The sequence below is a fragment of the Sorex fumeus genome, unplaced genomic scaffold, assembly GCF_029834395.1.
Source record: "Sorex fumeus unplaced genomic scaffold, SorFum_2.1 ptg000122l, whole genome shotgun sequence".
Lineage (NCBI taxonomy): Eukaryota > Metazoa > Chordata > Mammalia > Eulipotyphla > Soricidae > Sorex > Sorex fumeus.
The window spans coordinates 10,153,474-10,177,458 of NW_026606179.1; positions in this window are offsets into that span (position 1 = coordinate 10,153,474).

Here is a 23,985-nt window from a genome sequence, read left to right on the forward strand (position 1 = left end):
TCCCTCTTTTTTTTTCTTTTTGGGTCACACCTGGCAATGCACAGGGGTCCCCAACTTCTTTGAGTACTCTCATAGATCAAAGATGCAGCCTGCCAGGCGGTGACCGACCCTGGCAGGGACAATGCTCTCAGGACAGTACCACAGAGGGACACTGTAGAGGCAGGAGCAATAGCACAGCAGATAGGGCGTTTGCCTTGGACACGGCTGACCTGGGTTCGATTCCAGCATCCCATATGGTCCCCTGAGCACCGCCAGGATGATTCCTGAGTGCAGAGCCAGGAGTAACCCCTGTGCATCACCAGTACTGTCCTGAGAGCAGTGTCCCTGCCAGGGTTGGTCACCGCCTGGCAGGCTACAGCTTTGATCTATGGGAGCACTCACAGAGGAGAAGTTGGGGACCCCTGATGAAGTGCACTCAGCATCTCATTCATTTGCTCGCTCCTCAAACACCGAGGAGCCCTGTGTGCAGGGGTGGGGGTGCAGGAGCCTGTTGTCCCTGAGACTCCCTACCCTGAGGCCTCACTTCCTTCCAGACTCTCGGCACTGGGGCTTCAGAGCTGAGTCCCTGGCTGATGGCCATGTGTTTTGGTATTTTGCAAAATTACCTTTGAAATTTTTTGGGGGGGGCTGTCTTGATTTGGGTACACTCTAGCAGGGGATTGAAGTGGGGTCAGCCACATGCAAAACAAGCACCCACTTCTTGGGCCCAACAAAAGACATCCCCGCCCTCTGCTGTTCCTTCTTCCAAACTCTCAGCACTGGTGGCTTCAGACTCTGTGGGGCTTCTATGTGTCCCAGACTCTCATTGATGTTTTTTCTTTTCTTTTTCTTTTTGGGTCACATCCAGTAATGCACAGGGGTTACTCCTGGCTCTGCACTCAGGAATCACCCCTGGCAGTGCTCAGGGGACCCTATGGGATGCTGAGAATCGAGCCTGGGTCGGCCACATGCAAGGCAAACGCCCTACCTGCTGTACTATCGCTCCAGGCCCCTCATTGGTGTTTTATGAAAATACCTTTGGGATTTTGGGGTTTGCTTTTTGGAGAGAGGGGGTGTCTTTTGGGGGTACTCTAGATGGTGTTCAGGGGACATCTCAGGCTCAGTTCCTGATGTTGCTCACAGCAGTGTTCAGGACCCATGTGCAGTGCTGGGTTGGAGCCTGGGCTCATGGCTCCTGGCCTCTCTCTGAAGCTGGGCAGGGGATGGGGGGTGGGGGCAAAGGCAGCATGTTCTCTCTTATTTCTACTCTGCTGATTCTTCAAGTTTCAATCACATCTCAAGCTCCCCATGTGGCATCTTTATGTGACCCCAGGGTTGGAGCCTGAGCAGGGGGTGGGGGGGCCTCCCACTGGGCTGCTGCCCGGAGGGAATAGAGCCTGTTTGCACCCCGTTCTGCAAATCAGCATTTCCTGGGATGTGAAAAATCAGATTCCCTTGTGAAATCAGAAACATCTGTCTGATATTTTCACATTCATGAGAGAAAAATTTTCTTAACGTTAGAATTTCAGAAATCAGGACCGGAGTGCAGAGTGTAGCAGACTTGTCTTGGACATGGCCAACCTGGGTTCAATCCCTGAGACCCCATATGGTCCCCCGAGCTCACAAAAAATAATAATAATAGGGCGTTCGCCTTACAAGCGGCCAACATGGCCGACCCGAGTTCAATTCCTCCACCCCTCTCGGAGAGCCCGGCAAGCTACCGAGAGTATTCGATATGCCAGACACAGTAACAACAAAGTCTCCAATGGAGACGTTACTGGGCCCGCTCGAGCAAATCGACGATCAGCGGGAGGGCCTTTACTTTACTTACTTTAGCATCAGCCTTAGTTGTTTCCTTCAACTGAGGAATCAGAGCAATTGTGTTGTGATGGGTGAGCTCTGGCTGACAAATTTTTGTAAAACTCTCTCTAATTTTACATCTAAAATTCAGGTGGGTGCATCTAAAGCAATGCTAACTGGTGTTGTTCACGCAGAGAAGCCTTTCCCTCCACATTGAAAAAATAACCAAGTCTTTAATGGTCCCTGGGCTGGAGCAATAGCACAGTGGTAGGGCGTTTGCCTTGCATGCAGCCAACATGGCCGACCCGAGTTCAATTCCTCCGCCCCTCTCGGAGAGCCCGGCAAGCTACCGAGAGTATCTCGCCCGCACGGCAGAGCCTGGCAAGCTCCCTGTGACGTATTTGATATGCCAAACACAGTAACAACAAAGTCTCCAATGGAGACGTTACTGGGCCCGCTCGAGCAAATCGACGAACAACGGGAGGGCCTTTACCTTTTACCTTTTAATTGTCCCACCTTATATTAGATGCTTAGGGAAAGTAATGGTGTGGTACTAAGTTGGAGCCTAGAACATTGGCTTATGATTTAAAAAAAAAGTTGTGTTCTGTTCATGGGTTGGGAAGGCCTCTGTTCTCACTGTGCTTTGAATGAACACTACGCAAAAGAAGAGAGATGGCACTCAAGGGAGTTTTCTGGGCATTACTGACTGTGAGGAAAAGAACATCTCATGAACACAGAGACCTTCCCCATAACCTATTTCATGCCCCTGGACACTCGGGCATGAAAAGGAATAGTGTCTATTAGAGAATTTACTAGCAATAGACTTGAACTTTTTTCACACAGGAAAGTATTCCTGAAATGGGTTTCTATGGCTAATGTTTTAGGAAGGCCCTATATTGTTTTATTTAGACTGAACCAGATGACATTCTCCATTCTGGAGAAGCCTGTATTCTCTCTTGAGCACATCTCTCCTTCCCTCCCTTTAATTCCCTAATAAGCTTGTTTTACTAAAAAAAATTGTTTGCTGGGGCCAAAGCTGGAGCAACAGTGCAGTGGGGAGGGTGTTTGCCTTGCATGTGGCTGACCTGGGTTGGATCCCAGCATCCCATATGGTCCCCAGCATCATCAGGAGTAATTCCTGAGCGCAGTGTGGGGAGTAACCCCAGAGTTTTACTGGGTATGGCCCAGAAACAAACAAAAATGTACTAAGGGGATGTGGTAGGGTGTTGGGAGAGGATCTTGAGGCAGGTAGAGGATCTTGGTGCTGGGTGTGGAGTTGTAATAGGTAAAGGCCCTCCCGTTGTTCATCGATTTGCTTGAGCGGGCCCAGTAACGTCTCCATTGGAGATTTTGTTGTTACTGTGTCTGGCATATCGAATACGTCACGGGGAGTTTGCCAGGCTCTGCAGTGCGGGCGAGATACTCTCGGTAGCTTGCCGGGCTCTCTGAGAGGGGCGGAGGAATCGAACTCGGGTCGGCCATGTTGGCTGCGTGCAAGGCAAACGCCCTACCGCTGTGGAGTTGTAATAGCATATGTTAAATTGTTATTAACACTACTACAAACCACATGCCTAAAACAATTCATAATAATCATTGTATCACTGTCATTTCGTTCATCAATTTCCTTGAGCAGGCACCAGTAATGTCTCCATTTGTCCTAGCCCTGAGATTTTAGCAAGTGCCATATTAGAGGCTCTTTCAGGTCAGGGGAATGAGACCCATCATTGTTACTGGGTTTTGGCATATCGAATATGCCACGGGGAGCTTGCCAGACTCTACCGTGTGGGCAGACTACTCTCAGTAGCCTGCTGGGTTCTCTGAGAGCAAGAACTAGACAATAAGAGGTCGAGTGGCTGCAAATGTGGCCTTGTGCTTCTGGAAATTTGGTTTTATAGTCTCTGGATCTTGGCCATTGATGGGATCACATGGCACTGGGGGCAGTTGGTGGGTGTAACTGTCTAGCTACTGGAAGATGGGGGTTCTGGGTTGAGGGAGCCCAGTCCTGATCCAAGCAGGCTTGGAGATCTCAGCCCCGAGTCCAGCACACCTGGTTGCTCTGCTGGTTCCTTCATGTGTGAGGCTTGTCCAAGTGTGTGGAGAGTGGTCTTGAGCATGACTGTGGCTGGGTTCCAGAGGTCTTCAGCTTACAGGACTCTGCTCAGGCCAGGGAGGGAAACTCAACCCACCCCCCTCCAAGGCGTCCCGGTGAAGACAGCCAGGTGCGGGGGCAGAAGACTCTTTGTTGTTCTCTTCTGGGAACTTGGTTTTATAGTCTCAATTAAAAAAAATAATAATAAAGAACTGGATTAGGGCAATGCAATGGGCTGGTCATTTGCCTTGCATGTGGTTGAACTAGGTTTGATAAATGTCTATTTATCCACTTTCTGATAAATCTGTGACATTTACATGCATTTGTTTGGGTGCATATGTTGCGAGTACAATAAAAAGAATTTAGGGACCCATCACATTAATCTCATGAAAACTAACAAGGATGCAATCAATGGCAGGAATAGCCAAGCTTTGCCTAAAATGGTTGGGCCCTCTCTCATGCCTGTCTGCTGTGTGTCATAATTCCACAGCATGCATCTGTGAAAACTTGCTATTGTCACTCTTTCAGATTAGTATTGAATAGTAATTCTATTTAATTGCCATCCTTTTGGGGGAATGCATCTTTGAGCCGCACCGTGAGGTGCATGGGGGCTAGTTCCCAGATTTCTATTAGTGGGTCGTTCTTGGCGATGTTTGGGGGACTCGATGGTGCCAGGGATCAAAATGGGGTCAGCTGCATGCAGGGCAGGTGCCTGCCCACCCATTTTCCCTCTGGCCTTTTTAATATCTTGTTTTATGTTACACAGAGACAAAGCAGGCTTCATTTTTCCTCATGGACACTTCAGGCTTTGACTTGTCCTCGAATGCGGGTGCTGAGCTGGATGCACTCAGCTGAATGTGGGCCCTTTTCATGCCGTCATTATATCAGTCCCTTCCGCCATCTTTAATGTTGACACATGCAGATGGCCCTCCATCTTGCTCTTTACAGAAAGTCACGCAGAGGGAATCAGACCAAACAGATCCTCAAAGTCTTCCTTCTCTGTCAGCGTAATGTTTCCAAGTCTACCTGGACTGGGTGGTGGGTGGGGCAGGGATGGATGGACCAAAGATTTCAGCCTGTGTTCCTGACTGGCACTCTAGGGTGTCAATCGAGTCTGTGTATGAAATTCCCATTGACCCTTTGTGTTGTGTGTGTGTGCGTGGGGGGGGGGGGATTGAAGACTTGAAGTAGAGTCTCTATGGCTTATGACATGCAGGTCACTGTGAGAGCTCTCTTTTTTCTCTCGTCTCTTTCTCCCTTTCCCTCGTTCTCCTCCCTCCTCTCTCCCTCTCTTTTCTCCTCCCTCTCTTCTCGCCCTCTCTTTATTCCTTCTCTCCCCCTCTCTCCCTCTTCCCCTCTTTCTCTCTGTCCCTCCCTCCATCTTTCTCACTCTCCCCCTCTGTGTTCCATAAAGGCCCCAGGGGACAGAGGCTTAGCCCATGCTAAGCGCAGGGGGATTTTCTGGAATATGGTTGATGTGTGTTCCAAGGGCCTGACCATTCTGGGTTCTTGCCACTGTGCTTTACAGTCCTGGGTGTCCCACACCCTCCTTGGGAGCGTTTATATCACCGGGCCATATATTTTCACTATTTTGTCCATCGTAAGCTTTCCTTTCCCAGTTATTCTCCCAGTTCACTCCAACCTTCCTCTCTGAGCCCGAGGGCAGTGGGGTGGACTGTGTGTCCCCAAGCCTCCTTAGCGCAGGGCCTGATGAAGCTTGGGACTGCCTCCAACCACTGGTACCCTGAAATGCAGGCTGGGAAGCCCACACCCCCGGGAACCCCATGGTCAGCTGTGGCATGTGGCGCGTCCCTTGGTGATGTGCTGACACGCTGACACCATGACGTTTCTCTCCACTGTTTCACCTTGCTCACCTGAGATATGCACCCCAAAAAGAACGACTCTTGGCTTGCAGGCGTTGACGAGAGGCGGCTGCTGCCGGCCTTGGGACTGTAAAGTGGAAGAGGACCAAGACCTCAATAGATGGAACTCTACAAAATGCCTTTGGTGTTGCGTTTCGGGTTATAGTCACTGACCGTTTTAGTTTTTGTCATATTCACACATGTGGTTCTTTAAGATGTTTTACTTGTTATTGCTTATTAAACTAACTTTTATAAAAACCAATCAATCAATAGAGACCCGGCTTGGAGAAGGAAGCCCCGAGGTAGGAGTTGCCAGAGCAGAGCGCCGGAGCCAAGCTGGGGTGGAGACGGCGAGCGCAAGACTATGAGCCACGGAGCCCCCGACGGAGCCCCCAACGGCGGGTCTGGGCCGGGTATGCGACGCGCCACAGACCCCCCCCCCACTTTTGCGTCGCCCCCGACTACGCGGTACCCTCGGGAGCGCGTTTCCCGGCCTCGCGAGGACAGAGGCGCGAGTCATGTGGCTGCCTTGTCACCCACGGACAGGCACAGAGGCGGTTCCTTCCCGCTGGCTCGAATCATGGGGAAGGGGGACCGAAGGGTTGACCCCTCGCACCCCGCTCCCTGCCCGCGTGCCACTCGGCTCCGTCCACCTTGGCGCGGCCGGCCCTGGGCTGCCGCTGTCACCGCCAGGCTGCTGACACCACGGGGACTGCTGACATCACGGGGACTGCTGACCACGACGGGGGCTGCTGACCACCCAGAACCTCCCCCCAGCCTGCACCTCCGGGCCTCGCTCCTCTCCTCTCCGCCCCAGCTCCCGGAGAACTTCTTTTGTGGAAAAGCACAGAAGCAATAATCAAGATCGGTCCAACTGATTTCTGTGACTTAAAGACTTCTCCTTTGTGGTTCCATTTTCTTTCTCTTTTCGTGTTTTTTTTTTTCTTTTTCCCTCCCTCCGCATAAACCTTTGGTTGTACTATTAAACGACAAGATGTCCAGTAATGTCCTGGCGGATATGATAAACCTACACCTCGTCTTGGTAAGCTGGAAAAGGAAAGAATTTCTCTTTCCACCTAATGATTCAGCTTTGGACATTGTCAAGCATGTGCATGACAAGTGCCCATGGACTGGGAGGAAGAGCAAATAAGCTGTCCAAGTATTCTGTGACTTATTTATCAAGGGTGGTTTCTACATGGAAATGTCACATGAGGAGCATTAAAACCTCCTTTTGGTAAAACAACAGTGATGCCTTTGGTGGCCAGAGACACATTGCCAGAGCCAAACTCACAAGGTCAGAGAAACAACGAAAGACTGGCGAGAGTAATTGCCGTGTACCCTGAAAAGCTGTCTGCTGAGTGTGATGCGGTTGGTTGAGTCTTTGTCTTTGATGCCGCTGGGACAGAAGAGACCCAACACTGCTTCAGAAAACCTCAGAAGAGTCTGCTGGGAACTCAAGGAATAGAATGACCACATGAACACTGTCTTCATTTCTCATGGAGCACTGTAGCACTGTCCTCCCGTTGTTCATCGATTTGCTCAAGCGGGCACCAGTAAGTAGAAAAAAACCAAGAACATTTTTCACTAGAAAGTATTTTCCTTGATGCTCAGCAATGTTAGAGTACAATGGTTTGTGAATGTAGTCACTCTCCAGGGGGAAAATTAACAAGTTGTCTTTCATAGGAGAAATTTTACTGCCATAATAGTTTCTATCACCAGAACTAACAGATCAGATATTCCAAATTCAGTTTGCATGAACATGATTGGCATTATTTTCTTCATCAGCAGGACTTATTGTTTAATTTGTGGTACCTAGAAATACTCAAGTAGGGGGCTGGAGTGATAGCACAGCAGGTAGGGCATTTGCCTTGCAAGTGGCCGACCCAGGTTCGATCCCCAGCATCCCATATGGTCCCCTGAGCATTGCCAAGAGTAATTCCTGAGTGCAGAGCCAGTTGTGCATCGCCAGGTGTGTATCGCTGGGTGTGACCCAAAAAGAAAAAAAAAAGAAATACCCATATGCAATTCCACACTGGACGACACTCTGCAATTAATGGAGTTAAACTTCAGGGCCAGCTGAGATAGAAAAAGGAAAAGTTACTAAAATGTTGGGTGAATTCTACCAAAGTCAGGTGTGGCAGCTGCACTGGCAGAGAATAACTAAGTTGAGTGTAACTATTTTCACTGCAACAAATGAAAAAACAAAAAGTGCCTGTTGTTTAAAGCATTCAATCCATGGCTGCTGAAATGAATTGTTTTTCCTTTAACTTGTGACTCTTGAGTCAGGCAGTAACAGTTCTTGTTCACAAAAACTGTTCACAGCACAAAAAGGGGTTAGTACACATTTCCTAGCTGTAATGTGAGAGGGGGAGACTTCAGTTATAGACATTCATCATTATGGAGAAGTAGTTAAAAAAAAAGCTTCATTAACTCCTTAGTTTTATGTACTGAAATATTAGCAAGTTGAATTTTTCCATTGTTGTTCATCTGTAATTGTGTCCAGTGTCTTATTCAGAGTTCAGATGAATTCTTAAAATTAAAAAATTCCTCATAGTACTAATTTTTTTCTGTTGTAGTTTGCATTTGATATTAGTGCTTGCAATTGTATTAATATCAAAAGGTAATTTTTAAGACATACATGAGTAAGGATACCATTCTTTTGTTTTATACCAATAATTTAAAAATTGGTATGCTAGAAAACAATTTGTGCAGTACTAACGCATGACTCGTTTCATCTAAATCTGTAAAAATATAAAATTTTAAAATTTTTCACTAGGAAGAAATTCTTCCTGGATGAAATTACAAATGTGTGTAGAATATATTTAATCAAAACTTATGAAATACCAAAATATAAGACATAAATATAGATTAGTGTATAGTATATAGAACAGTATTCCATATACATAACTTTAGCCTTTTTAAAAATGAAATTGCGGGCTGACATTAAGTTCTGTAACTTAGTAAGTGTCCACAGCCCTTATAAACATTAAGTGTAAATTATTTTAAACGATCAACTCTGTTTGAAGGTGAATCTGGTTATTTCATTCATGTTACTGCTTTGATGAACAGGCTTTATATGCAGTAGAACTACAAAAATATTGTTCATACTGATCAGTATTAAATTTGTAGCACTGTAGCACTGTCCTCCCATTGTTCATCGATTTGCTCGAGCGGGCACAGTAATGTCTCCATTGAGAGACTTGTTGTTACTGTGTTTGGCATATCGAATACATCACAGATAGCTTGCCAGGCTTTATCGTGTGGGCAAGATACTCTCAGTAGCTTGCCGGGCTCTCCGAGAGGGGCAGAGGAATCAAACACGGGTCGTCCTAGTCTGCCTCGTACAAGATAAATTCCCTGCCCACTGTGCTATTGCTCCAGCGATACAAATTAAATTTGTATAGAGCAGAATTTTAAGATGAATGTAAATAGCACTAAACAGTTTTTTTTCTGTAACCTATATAGATTCTTTCTGTAAAACTAAAATTTAAAATTATAGTGCATTTAGTGATAATTTTAAAGGTCTTGATTAGGTCAATAGTTGTTTAAAGCTCTGTCTTATTCATGTTAAATTGTCTTCTGCTTTTGTTTCTGAATCTTTTAAAGTTCATTTAACTCTTAGGCTGTTGTCGGTTTGGGGGGTTATTCCCAGTGTACCTGATATCTCACCTGGCTCATGTGTGTCATGGGTAGACATATGTAGTCTTTGTAGTCACTAAAATGTCATACTCACGAGATGTTCAATGTTTATATGCTTTGTTGGCTAGCTCAAATATGAATTCTGTTAGTATTTGCTAAAGACAAATTTGGTAGTTCATCAATTGAGTAATTAAGGCATTTAAAACTCTATTCTTCTGTATAGCAAACTACTGCTGATAATTCTTTTTAATACCTATTTTAATTCTGACTACTCTTTCTGTTTTTCCAAAGTTAAAGACTATCAGTTAATTGGGATCAATGATTAAAATATCTTCGATTGGTTTTCAATAAAAAAGAAAAGAAGGGACTGGAGTGATAGTACAGCAGGTAGGGTGTTTGCCTTGCACACGATCGGTGCGGGTTTGATTCCCAGCATCCCATATGGTCCCCTGATCAACGCCAGGAATAATTCCTGAGTTCATGAGCCAGAGGATATGAGAGAGATATTCTTTTTTTTTCTTTTCTTTTCTTTTTTCTTTTTGGGTCACACTTGCCGATGCACAGGGGTTATTCCTGGCTCTGCACTCGGGAATCACTCCTGGTGGTGCTCAAGGGACTATATGGGATGTTGGGAAGAGAACCCAGGTCGGCCGCGTGCAAGGCAAAAGCCCTACCTGCTGTGCTTGAATTTGCTATTGTCTTTGGCAACACTGCTTTTAATGAGTTTTCAAATTGCCCATTAAATTTTGCTTTAAATTTGGGTGGCTATACCCACACATGAAAGTACTGGGTCATGAACTAATATTTTTGGATGATATTTGAACCACAAATGTTCTCCAGAGCAAAGCACGAGGTCGGAATCCCTACATTTTTGTCAGCACTGGCTCCCTTTTCTCTCACCATCCTGAGTATGGGAAGGCACCTCTGTGAGTAGTTGTGAGTCTGCAGATGTTGAACATATTTTCATGGGCTCATTGACTTTTTTATGTCTTAGAGCAAAATACATGCAAATCCTTTTTGTGTAGCAAAATAACGCTTTTACTCTCTTAATGTTGAAATCTTTTTTTAAAAAATGAATTATTTGGGCTCCCAAGTAAGGCTCTGGTGGTGGTCCCTAGGGAAATGTTTTTGGCCAAACAGACTAGTGACAGGGGGCTAGGGCTGGGGTGTGACTCAGTGCTTGTGGAACCGGGGATTAGCTGGGTCACTTCAGCTGTGCTTGGGGCCTTCTGGGTCACACCCACATCCATATTCAGTGGTCTCCTGGGCTGGATCTGGTAGTAGTCAGGGGACCATATGATTGATGTCAAGCAGTCTTGTTTACTAAGGAAACTGCTTTAACCCATCTACTAGTTCTCTGGCCTCTGGGAGGCCTTAAATATCTATCTATCTATCTTATCTATCTATCTATCTATCTATCTATCTATGAGATGAGCCGCACAATAAGTAATGGCAACTCCATGGACAGGCGACAGAAATGAGATAAATCAGCTAGGCTTGAGGTTCGGTTCCTAGAACTAAACAGTTTTGGTTTCCCAGAGATGAAACAACATGAAATTAGCCATCCAAGACTTCACTGGAAAGTCCTTGGGCCCGACAAGTGAGCTTAATCAATTACCATGTGCTGTATCAGCAATGCTAGTGCTAGAAATTGTCTTTTGTTAACTGCCAACAATAATGAGTAGCTTATGTAACCATAGGCTATATAATGCCTCTGAAACTAGAGTCAGGGTTCTTGTCTTGGAGCCACTGTGTCAGTGTGGACTTGGACCCTAGCTCGAGCTAAAAATAAATTTCCTTGCTTTTGCATCACAGAGTGGTCTCTTCTATTTTGAGCCCGGTTTAACTATATATATATATATATATGGACTGGATCAATAGCACAGCAGTAGGGCGTTTAACTTGCACACGGCTGGCCCTGCTAACCCAGGTTCAATTCCTCTGCCCCACTTGAAGAGCCTGACAAGCTACCAAGAGTATCTTGCCCAAACAGCAGAGCCTGGCAAGCTACCTGTGACATATTCGATATGCCAAACACAGTAACAACAAGTCTCACAATGGAGACGTTACTGTGCCCGCTCGAGCAAATCGATGAACAATGGGAGGACAGTGCTACAGTATATATATAATATATATATATATATATATATATATATTAAGGTAAAGGTAAAGGTAAAGGTAAAGGCCCTCCCGTTGATCATCGATTTGCTCGAGCGGGCCCAGTAATGTCTCCATTGGAGACTTTGTTGTTACTGTGTCTGGCATATCGAATACTCTCAGTAGTTTGCCGGGCTCTCCGAGAGGGGCGGAGGAATCGAACTCGGGTCGGCCATGTTGGCCGCTTGTAAGGCGAACGCCCTACCCGCTGTGCTATCGCTCCAGCCCATATATATAACATTGAATTTCTTGGAGGAGGGGCCTTGGTCAGTGGAAAGCGCACTCCTTGCATGGATAAACACTGAGGTTGATCCCAGAACCCTCTGGCCCTGGGTACTGAGCCTTGACTTCCGCTTTTGTTGGAGCCCCTGGTCCTTTCCCAGACCCCGGTGCGTAGATGGTCTCTGTCTGTGGGTGATATTTACTTGCCTCTTGAAATCAGGGCATCTGCACTGGGTGTATTTCTGTTCCCTGGCCATTTGTCCCTATGAACTGACCCCTCACAGGTGAGCATGTGGAAGAGCAGAGCAAAGGAGGGGTGTGTGTGACTCCAGACAGGCATCTGCAGAGAAGCCAGGGCAGGTCAGGGCCTTCTTAGAAGCACCTTCCACTCTTGTTTCTGTGCTCACAAGTCTCCCTCCCTCCCTCCCTCCCTCCCTCCCTCCCTCTCTCCCTCCCACCCTCACTTCTTCCCTTCCTTCATCCCTCCCTCCCTCCCTGTATTCCTTCCTGTCTCCCACAGGGACCCTTGGCCTCATCCTGATTTTCTCTTTTCAAGCAATGTCCACTAGATAATCCTTTATGCGACCTTCAGCAGACTCAGTCCCAGGTGCTCACTCTCTCCACCTCCTTGGTTCGTGTATGGATCCCTCCTCCTGGGGTTCCCAGGGAGGTACTCCCTCTCTCTCTCCCCCTCCTCTCTGTCTCTGTCTCTCTCTCCCACACCTCTCTCTCTCTCTCTCTCTCTCTCTCTCTCTCTCTCTCATGCCTGGAGCCAGTCTCCATCATCCTGATGAAAGTCCCTCTTGTCCAGCTGCCCCTGCTCTCGCCTCACCCCTGCCCGCCGCTCCCGTGTGTTCACTCCCCACTGCCCTCCATGGAGAGGCTCCCCCACCTCTGCTTCCCGCCCTTCCTCCTCACTCTGAGACATCTCCTGCCTGGAGGCTGGACCTGCCCTCTGAGCATCACAGTATCTGTTTCCTGCACGACTTTCCTACAACCATGCGACTGTCACTCAAGGTGGGTGCTCCCCTGCTCCCAAGATGCGCTTCCTGGGACACAGAGTGTAGATGCTGTGACTGCACTTCACCTCAGGCACCTCCAGGGTGGCGACATACAACTGCTGAATGAGCGTGATCCCTGGCCACTGGCTGCAGGCAAGATTACTGACAAGAACAGTGCTCGGAAAAGCATTTCAGGAGAAGGAATAGCACTTGCAAAGCCTCAGGGAGCCAGGGGGCGTGGCTGGCTGAGCATGTGAGGTGTGGGATATGTAGGAAGGGAAGGAAGAAGTGGAAGCTCCCAGGGGACCAAGCAGCCGCCACACCTCGTGTCTGAACCTGGAGTCACCCTGTGCGTGACGGTGGTGACAATCTCTTGGATAAGCAGTCTGGATGTGTGCGTGGAGGAGAGAGATGGAGGGAGGAGCCGAGGTGAGATCCGAGACCAGCTGGGTTCAGAGGAAGACAGTCTTCAGGCAGAGGTGAGGAAGGGGGAGGAATAGTCAGAGATTGTGTCAGAATAATGTACTAGGAGAGAAACACCCTTGGTTCTGAAGAAACAGACAAGGTTCTATCAACAGAATGATGGGGAAGTGTAAGAGAACATGTTTGGGGGAGGAAATGTTTCAGCGTTGCCCTTGCTGAGAGCAATCCCTGGGTCCTGCCTGGAGGAGGAGAGTTGTGATATGGGCCATGAGACGCCTTCTACTCACCTCAGGATTAACCACGGAGGGTTTGTGTATCCTCTTCACTCCCTGACGGCCTGGTGTTGTCTTGCACAGGCTCAGTGAGCTGTTCCGTTGTTCAGTTGAGATGAGAGCAAACAGGAAGCAGACCCCCTTCCCTGACAAGGATGGGTGGATGGCTGAGGTGGGGGTGGGGGCAAGGCCCTCATAGCTGCTGTGAGCTCAGAGACACACACAGCCTGGACAATGGGCGGGCGGGGCTCAGGGTGGGCCCAGGGCTCTCCTCTCTCCTCAACTTCCTGCGCCATCTCCAAAGAAGCCAAGGCAGGCCGGGGGCATTGAGGATGGAAACTCAGTCACAGCCTTGTGGTGGGGTGGGGGAGACAGCACAGTGGGGAGGGCGTTTGCCTTGCCAGTGCCACACCCAGGTTCCATCTCTGGCACCACATATGATCCCCAAAGCCTGACAGTGTGGTTGCTGGGCACTGAGCCAGGAGCACTGCTGAGTGTGCCCGAAAAACCAAGCCAACGTGGGGAGGGCCGGGGGATGAAACGTGCCCGAGGACAGTGGCGGTGGGTGTTAGGACACTGGTGCAGCTACAAGGATTTTGTACACAAAGCCTGAATAGTGACATAGTTGGAAACATGACACTTCAATAACAAGAAAATATTTTTTAAAAATAGTGATACAGGGGTGGAGCGATAGCACAGCGGTAGGGCGTCTGCCTTGCACGCAGCCAACATGGCCGACCCGAGTTCGATTCCTCCGCCCCTCTCGGAGAGCCCGGCAAGCTACCGAGAGTATTCGATATGCCAGACACAGTAACAACAAAGTCTCCAATGGAGACGTTACTGGGCCCGCTCGAGCAAATCGATGATCAACAGGAGGGCCTTTACTTTACTTTTTAGTGATACAGGAAGGACTGGAGCAATAGCACAGCGGGTAGGGCATTTGCCCTGCACATGGCCGACCCGGGTTCGATTCCTCTGTCCCTCTTGGAGAGCCCAGCAAGATACCGAGAGTATCTCACCCACACGGCAAAGTCTGGCAAGCTACCCGTGGCGTATTCTATATGCCAAAAACAGTAACAGCAAGTCTCACAATTTGTTGTGAGACATTACTGGTGCCCGCCCGAGCAAATCAATGAACAACAGGAGGACAGTGCTACAGTACTACAGGAAATTGAAAGAAATGATTTGGGAATAGCTGTTCACTTCCACATGGCTCTTGTGCTGGTAGTTGTTGCAGTTGGGCTGATCGGGCTCAGGAATGGCAGTGAAATGAGATTGACAGCTCTAGAAGGTCTGCCTGGAAGAGGTGGTCGGTATCTGAAGTCCCACTGACACAATAGCAGGATCAGTAAGAGAGTGATGGGGAAGGGCATTGAGGAAGGAGGAGCAGGCTGTGCAGACATGACGAAAGTCCCACCTTGTCTATTAGAGATGAATCTGCATTATTGGAACAAAAGGCTGTGGTGTGTGTGTGTGTGTGTGTGTGTGTGTGTATGTGCGCGCGCGCGCGTGCATGATGGGAGGAAATTCAGAGTTTGATTTTGCGAACAGCTTGGGAATACAGAAGTCATCTAAAAAAATTCATAACTGTCGATATGCCAACAGATCTATAAATGGCTTTGAGTGAAAAAAAAAGGAAATGAGAAGAAGAATAATGTGCCGGAGCAATAGTTCAGTGGGGAGGGCATTTGCCTTGCATGTGGCCAACCTGGGTTTGATCCCCAGCTTCCCATGAGGTACCCTAAGCACTATCAGGAGTAATTCCTGAGTGCAGAGCCAGGAATAATCACTGAGCATCACTGGGTTTGATCCAAAAAGACAAAAAAAAAAAAAGAGAGAAAAAAGGAAAAGGATAACAATGAGCTTCTGCAGTAACTTTAGGATAGAAATACATTCGCCCTCTCCTCTCTGGAAAGAAAGATGGCGGCCACATGGGAGCCTTGTGGACAGCAGGTATGAGCCGGGAGTGTGGGGGCGACTAAAACCTCATGGGAAGGGGGGCGTTTCGGTCCGCCCTTCACGCCCTACCGAGGCCACCAGTTGCCCCCACGAGCGGCTCTCCAGCACGGCCACAGCCCCAGAAGCACAATGACCTAATGCAGAACCCAGCAGCTTGGAGCAGAAAAGTGAAAGGACTATGCGTTAATCCAGGCAATCATTTCTGCCCAGAGGGGAAAGGGTGTTGCTCCCTTCCGCCCTCCTCCCTCTGGAAAGAAAGATGGCGGCCACATGGGAGCCTTGTGGACAGCAGGTATGAGCCGGGGGTGTGGGGGCGACTAAAACCTCATGGGAAGGGGGGCGTTCTGGTCCGTCCTTCACGCCCTACCGAGGTCACCAGTTGCCCTCCGCGAGCGGCTCTCCAGCACGGCCACAGCCCCAGAAGCACAAGGACTTAATGCAGAACCCAGCAGCTTGGAGCAGAAAAGTGAACGGACTATGCATTGATCCAGGCCATCAAGTCTGCCGGAGGGGAAAGGGTGTTGCCCCATTCGCCCTCTCCTCTCTGGAAAGAAAGATGGCGGCCACATGGGAGCCTTGTGGACAGCAGGTATGAGCCGGGAGCGTGGGGGCGACTAAAACCTCATGGGAAGGGGGGTGTTTCGGTCCGCCCTTCACGCCCTACCGAGGCCACCGGTTGCCCCCCGCGAGCGGCTCTCCAGCACGGCCAGGACTCCAGAACACAGAAACCAATTTCTTAACTATCTGACTTTCAGTAGAAATACTTCCAGGGTCAATAGGTAAAAGAGCAGAAATCCAAAACCAACATTTAATTCTTGAACCCAGCCGTAGAAAGCAAATCACTTCACAATGCTTTTTCAGCATGTCTGATTTGGGGGGGGGGGTAAACTCTAAATAATAGTGGTGAATCTTTTATTGAAACAATGAATCTAATCAAAGCAGATAGAGTGTTAACTAGAATTCATCTGCCTCACAGGGATGGGGAGGGATGGGGGGTGGGGTTTTATTGGGGTTCTTCATGGTAAAAAATAAGTATTGGTAAAGGGAAATGTGTTTGATATTTGCATGACTGAGACATAAACCTGAAAGCTTTGTAACCTTTCCCACAGTGATTCAATAAATAAATAAAAAAAAAATAATAATAAAAATACAAGCGTAAATCAATGATGTGGAAATATTTTTAAAAGGTGGGGGTGCCAGGCCTGTGGCCATTTATTCTCTGAGTGGGGCCAACATCTGTGCTTTAAGTAACTTCCTCATTGAGTGATAACTGGATGCTCATTGCCCAGAAGATGAGCCATAGAATATGGACACACACTCCACAGAATGGAAGATCCAGCAGGACCTGCCATCTGGAGAGCCCAGCTTGGCACGGTCCATGTGAAGGACACAGCACACAGCCAGGGCCACTGCCATGGGTACAGATGTGTGGGTCTCACCTGCCTGCCTTGGTGAGGGTGAAACACGGCTGTTCATATTATATTACTGAGGACACAAAACTGTCCACTCCCATGAACACAATTTAACATGAGCCTCAAGTTAAAGGATATGGAGGAAAGAAAACACAAAGTAGATAGAAACCCAGTCCGTTCCCGGGGTCCCGAAGGAGAATAGAAAGGGGCTGAAACTTGAAGTTTTTATTTTTGGGGGGGACGGCCACACCAACAGTGCTTAGGGGTTACTCCAGGCTCTATACTCAAGAATTACTCCTAGCGGTATTTGGGGGACCTTCTGGGATGCTGGGAATCAAGCCCAGGTCGGCTGTGTGCAAGGTAAGTGCCCTCCCTGCTGTCCTATGGCTCCGGCCCCAGAAAACTTACTTGAAGTTTTATAATAACTGAGAACCTCCATTGGCTGGGAAGCTCCAGACATCCGAATGGCTATCTTAGACCAAGGCCAAACAACACTCAGAATGTTTTTTTGGGTGGTTTTTTTTTTTTTTTTTGGGGCCACGTCCAACTTTGCTCATGGCTTACTCCTGGCTCTGCGCTCAGGGATCACTCCTGGTAGGGCCCGAGAGGCCATATTGAGGTGCTGGGGATGGAATTGGGGTGCTGGGTCAGCTATGTACAAGGCAAATGCCCTCTTCACGGTGCAATCACTCCCACTCTGCTTATCCAGGTTCTCACTGCAGAACTGAGGTTCCCGGGAAGGATGAACGGTGAGAGCAGAGCGCAAGGTGCTCCTTGGAGAGTGCTGAGGGCTCCTGGTGCCTTGGAGGTACTCTGCTTAGTAGGGCACCTTGGGTGAGGGGTGATCCTCTGCTCCAGAAACCAGCCCCCTGCTGGAGCCAATTTCCCTGCAACAAGAGCCATTTTTCATTTTTGCTTGATAAAAGGTCATGTGAAGACAGCGAGAAGATGGGAGGATGGAGCCTCAGAGAAAGCAGCCTGCAGACCACCCCAGCCCTGCCCGCTGCACCCCGTGAAGAAGGGCAATTCCCGCAGCCCCCAGGGACTCTCATGCCTGGAAGCTGCAGTGACAGTGACTGCACACCATTGGTCATAATGAGGCCTCTGCATGGGCTGGTCCCCAGAAAGGAGGAGACTCCATAAGAAGCTTCCCTTGTGCTGCCCCGCCTCAGTCCTCTAGCAGAGGGACAAGAGAGATGCAGGCTTGGCTATGTCTGTGTTGAAGAGGCCTCTGTGGAATGCCCAGTAGTTCGGGGTTCAGAGAACATTGACCAGGTTGTTGCTCTCCTGTCTCTCTGGCCTCTGGTACTCTCATCTTCTCATCAATTTACTATGACTGCTCAAGGCTCTAAAATGTTAGAAGGTGTCCGTAGGGTGTCACAGGAAGAGACTCATGGGGGTGGAGAGGAAGAGGGGGGCTTCCCCTGTGAGAGCAAAATCCAGACTCCCTCAGGGAAGGGCCTTTACAGGCACCCCTGTCTAATTGATGATCGCCCTGTCCCACCATCCAAGCTCTGGAGGCCCAGCTCTGACCCCTGGTGATGCCATTCAGTCAGACCTGCTCCTAAAGATGGATGTAGGATATGGGGTCTGTGGAGAACCTACGGAAGGAGAGAACAGTAAGGACATCCCCAGGACCCCTGGAGTCACACACTAGCAGGAAGGATAGGGCCTATGTTGCCCAGCTCAACAAAGCCTCCAGCACAAGCACCGGTGTCTGGTGTGCCAGCTGGGACTGTTCCCTGCCCCAACACCCACAGAATTCCGGGAGTCCTGCCCCAACATTCACAGGAGTCACTGACCTGAAGGTCTTTGCCATAGTCATACCCGCTGTCTGAAGAGCACTTGACAAGGGAAGTTGGTGCACTGGTCCCAGGTCCCAGGTCAGAGAGGGAGTTTATGAGAGGGCATCTGATGTCCAGAAGCAGCAGGGGGATATGGCCCCCTCACACATACAGGGCACAGAGTACTTCATCTTCTGGGGGCGGGGTCTGGCCCAGTAGCCAGAGTCCTTGGGATGAGGGGGTTGGAGTGAGAGCACAGCAGGGAAGGCGCTTGCTTTGCACATGGAGGGCCCAGGTTTGATCCCCAGAACACCATAGAGTCCCCCAGACCCTTCCAGGAGTGATAGTTGGATGCAGAGCCGGGAGTTAGTCCTAAGAAAAGCCTGGTGTGGCCTAAATTTGGAAGAAAAAAAGAGAGTCCCTGGAATGAGAATGCTGGGGATGTGATTCATGACTGAGGAGAAACAGGTACACAGGGATGAGGGAGCTCTAGAGTGTAAGCGATGCCCCCCCAGTTGTTGGTCCTTCCCCTGAGTCCCACACGCATTCTCCATGCCCCTGTGCAGGGCCAGAATCTTCACATAAAATGAAATGAGGTCATACTCTCCGAGGTAGTGCAGGGAATAATTTCAATAAAAGTTACTGCATCCAGGGTGCTGGGGTAGGATTATAGACCCAGTTCCTACAGACTAGCATTTCTTGTCATATAAAAAATGTGTGCTTCTCACAGTTACAGGGGCCTCAAAAGATGGCATTTCCACTAACACCCAAGAATAGTAGAGATAAATACCAGGAGGTTTGCTCCACAGCTTAGAAGCCTCACATGCTGGGGGAAAAGGCAGCTCAGAAAAGGGAACACCAAGTAAAGGGTGTTTGGAGGACCCGTTCGCGATGGGAGATGCATGCTGAAAGTAGACTATAGATCGAACACAATGGCCGCTCAATATCTCTATTGCAAACCACAACACCCAAAAGGAGAGAACAAAATGGAATACCCTGTCATAGAGGCGGTGTGGGGTGGGGGTGGGGGGTTGGGTAGGGGTGGGTGGGAGGGATATTGGGATTATTACTGGTGGAGAATGGGCACTGGTGGAGGGATGGGTACTCAAGCATTGTATGACTGAAACTCAAGCACAAAAGTTAGTAAGTCTGTAACTGGACCTCACGGTGATTCACTAATAAAAAGTGAAGATGTGCACTGCTTTAAAAAATGGCATTTCCAAAAATGGGCGGGTGTCTGGTCACAATGCTAGCTTCATTATATTTCCCAATAAACTTTTCTACTTTCCAAAAAAAAAAAAAAAGAATGCTAGCTTCAAGCTCCATTCAGAGCGCTTCAAATCTCACATCTGCCAATTCTCAACAATGGCACATCATAAAACATCAGTTTGTAAGAGATTTCACAAATTTCACAAAGCACAGTCATGCCTAGATAAGTGTCCCTTTGGTATTTTCGACATAGATTTTGCACTCTCATTGTATATAAGGAAGTAAGTATCCAATGAGTAAAATAACTTATTCCACATTTGGGAGTGGGGTTGGGCCAATGAACAACATCAGGCATTACTCAGCGCTGACTTCTGGCTCTGCGCTCTGAGACCATATGGTAATCAGGGTATCATATGGAGCACCAAGGATCAATCACAAGTCTGATGTGCACAAGGATAGTTTGGCTTTATCTGCTATACTATCACTCTGACACCTAAATTATTTTAAAAAGGAATACAAAGAACCCCATATATTTAGTTTTATCATTAAAGAAAAAAAACAGACCCTTGGACTTGGAGCAATAGTACAGCTGGAAGGGCACTTGCATGCATCTCACCTGGCACCTCATACAGTCCCTCTAGCACTGCCAGGAGTGATCCCTGATCTCAGGCCCAGGAGTAAGCCCTGAGCACAAGTGTGGCACCCAACTAACCCCCCAAAAAATACACAAAAAAATATGGGAGTTACAGCACTTGCCAGCTTTGAATTGTACTATAAAGCTAGTAATCAAACCTCCATAGACCACAGGGCTAGTACAGCAGGAAGGGCGTTTGCCTAGAAGCTGGCTGATTGGAGTTTGATCCCCAGCATCCTCAGGCACTGCTAGGAGTGATTCCTGAGTGTGAAGCCAGGAATAACCCCTGAGCATAGCGGGTATGGTCTCCAAACAAACAAACAAACAAAACCCCTCTCCATAATCCTGGAATATGGACTTGCAGACCAGTTGAACAGAAGAGAATTGAGAGGCCTGAGTTAAACCCTCAGATGGAGGGACAGTGAATCTCCAGTTTTGTAAAGAAACAGTGGGCTTTAAAATTTACATAGCATGCCATATACCCCTGTGATTTCTACGAATTAAAAATATTAAAAATGCGCAACCCCAACACAGTCCAACTCTAGAACTAATCTGAAAGGTTTTCCCACAACTCTGAGCTCACGTCTAACATCCCCACCACAAGTACGCAGGGATAATGCTCCATCAGTGTGAAGTGATTTCACTATTTGAGACTTTCTTGAACATGTACACATTTGCATGTGTATTATTGTTTTTGGACCACACTTGGATGTGCTCAGGGATCACTCCTGGCAATTTAGGGAAGCATATGCAGTGCCAGGGATTAAACTTGAATTGGCCAAGTACAAAGGCAAGTGACTGACCCGCTGTTCTCTCTCTCTCCCCCTCTCTCCCCCACTCTCTCCTTTTTCTCTCCCTCTCTTCCCATTTTTCTTCCTCTCTCCCAAATCTCTCTCTCTGTTTCCCTCTTTCTCTCTCTTCCTCACTCTCCCTCTCTTTCCCCCTCTCTCTGTCTCTCTCTCCCTCTCTCAGGTCCCTGTATCCGTATATTTGACCTCATAATGCATCTGAAGTGGATTCAAGCTTTTGGTATCTGAATTAGTGGGGTAGGGGTGGGTGGAACATCTCTAGTGGTGTTCAGGGACTAATCCTGGCTTTTTTCTCAGGATTGACAATAAGTGATGTTCAGGGCACCATATGCAGTGCTGAGGCTTTGACTGCCACACTGCCTGCAAGACTAGTGTCAGTTCACACTATCTCCCCTGCCCCTGCTATCTGAATTGAATAAGACATTTGCTAGTCATTACATTATACGAATAGACATTGAACTTTATATTTCTCTATCTCTAGAAAGGAAATTGAAATGATTGCATTTTGGCTATAAAGAAGTACTGTAGGCTATAAAAGTGTGACTACTGCTGGATATGGGTTTTGTATAAGGTTCAATACCAGATAGTTGCTTTGTTGGATCAACGGGAGTTTGGGAGAGCAGGAATACCAGTGTCCAGCATTATTCACAGAACCAGGTGTTGTGTCTTTTAAGACCTCAGGCTCAGGGATAGTCTGAGTTAGAATCATATTGTTAGTACTGAGTTGGATAGTAATTTTGAGATGGTAAAATAAGGAGCAGTTACCAGAAGGTCTCAGACAGAAAATTGCAGAAAAGCAGAAATAGGTGAAATGCCCGAGACGAAGAGTCAAACTCAGCTCAGTTGCCTGGACTTTCTTTCTCCAGTTCTGGTCATAGAACTCACTGTCTCTGGGATGAAAGGGGCAGACTGGTCAGCATTTCCAGATGCTGTTGATCCCTTTGCTGCTTGGGGTAGAGGTAGATGCATGTTATGCTTGGGATTCCCTTCCTTCCCACGGAGGGAAGACTCCCTCACAAGTCATGAGTCTCCAGCTCTTGGCCAGTATTTGGGAAATAAGTGTCCTTCCTCTGTGGGTGGAGGGAGCCAAATACATTGTCTGTCCTTCCATCCAGGCTCATAACCAACTTGCCTCTTCTGACTTATTTCCATGACCCTCCCTTAATGCTTCTCGCACTGTTGACAAGGTTGAGGGTTTTCGGTAGGGGTTGTAAGAAGGAATCATAGTTGTGTATCTATCTTGTTGGGTCAGAGTCCTGTCCATCAGTTTTATGTGTGCTCAAGAGGCAGAAGGACTCCCTTCACTGACGCTGCCCTGGTCATAAACAGATACTTGTCTCTACCACTTCTTCTGATGTGGGTGGTGGTTGTATTTTTTTAATACAACCATACCACAAGTTTCACACTGGTTTCTATGAGTGTGACCTTGTAACATAATATTTTATCCTCTTTGTGATTACAAGTGCCACTCTGTCCAAAGTGGAAGGAAACAGAATTCTCCAAACTCTCAGGTGGCATTGGAACTTTGTGGGTGTGTTCCATATGAGGTTGCGTTTAGTAAGAATATAGCAAGTCTGTGTGGGAGAACTTCAGCCGCTCATTCCTCAAGTCAGGAAATCAAGATACAGAGAAGTTAGGTGGCTTGCATGAGGTCTTTTTCTTAGTAAGGGAAAGAGCTTGGGTTGATCCCGTGACTGATGGCAAAGCTGAGGACTGTGAAGAGCTGCAGGAAGTTGGTAGAAAGTTTGTAATGCCAATAGCTGTGGAGGTGTTAAGTCTCTTAAGAATCACTGACTACCCACAAAGCATTGTGTGAATGTGTGTGATGCTATTCACCATCCCCGCAGTTCCTCATGGGCCTTGGGTATCTCCTGGGCATCTCCTCCTCAGGCTCTGGAGTGGAGACGGTGACGTGAAAATCGAGGCTGCTGTTGCTTCACGCTCATGGTGGATCCAGCCACCTTCAAGTCCACACTGTCGAGGAAAGACCCTTTGGTGTTCTGGTTGTTCTGTGTGCAGAGCGAGATAGTGAACTGGGTTCCAACAGCATGGTCATTCATTCTTCCTTCCTTCCTTCCTTCCTTCCTTCCTTCCTTCCTTTCTTCCTTCCTTCCTTCTTCCTTCCTTCCTTCCTTCCTTCCTTCCTTCCTTCCTTCCTTCCTGCACTTCCTAAATTCCTTTGTCTTCAGTGATCTAATACATATTAGTCACATTGCAATTTTATGAACACTCACTGTATAAGACTTGTATAAGACTCGATAGCACAGCGGTAGGGCGTTTGCCTTACAAGCGGCCAACAGGGCTGACCCGAGTTCGATTCCTCCACCCCTCTCGGAGAGCCTGGCAAGCTACCGAGAGTATCTCCCCCGCTCGGCAGAGCCTGGCAAGCTCCCCGTGAGGTATTCGATATGCCAAACACAGTAACAACAAAGTCTCCAATGGAGACGTTACTGGGCCCGCTCGAGCAAATCGACGATCAACGGGAGGGCCTTTACCTTTACCTTTATTATTTCAGAGACAGGATCTAAGTCTAAGAGGGGATGGGCTAGAGCAATAGTATAGCAGGTAGGGCATTTTCTTTGCCTGTGGCTGACCTGGGTTTCAATTCAGGTCCCCCAAAGCACCACCAGGAGTGATACCTGAGCACAGAGCCAGGAGTAAACCCTGGGCACTTCTGGGTGTGGCCCCAAAACAAACAAAGATATAATTTCATTTTAAGAGGGATTAGATACTT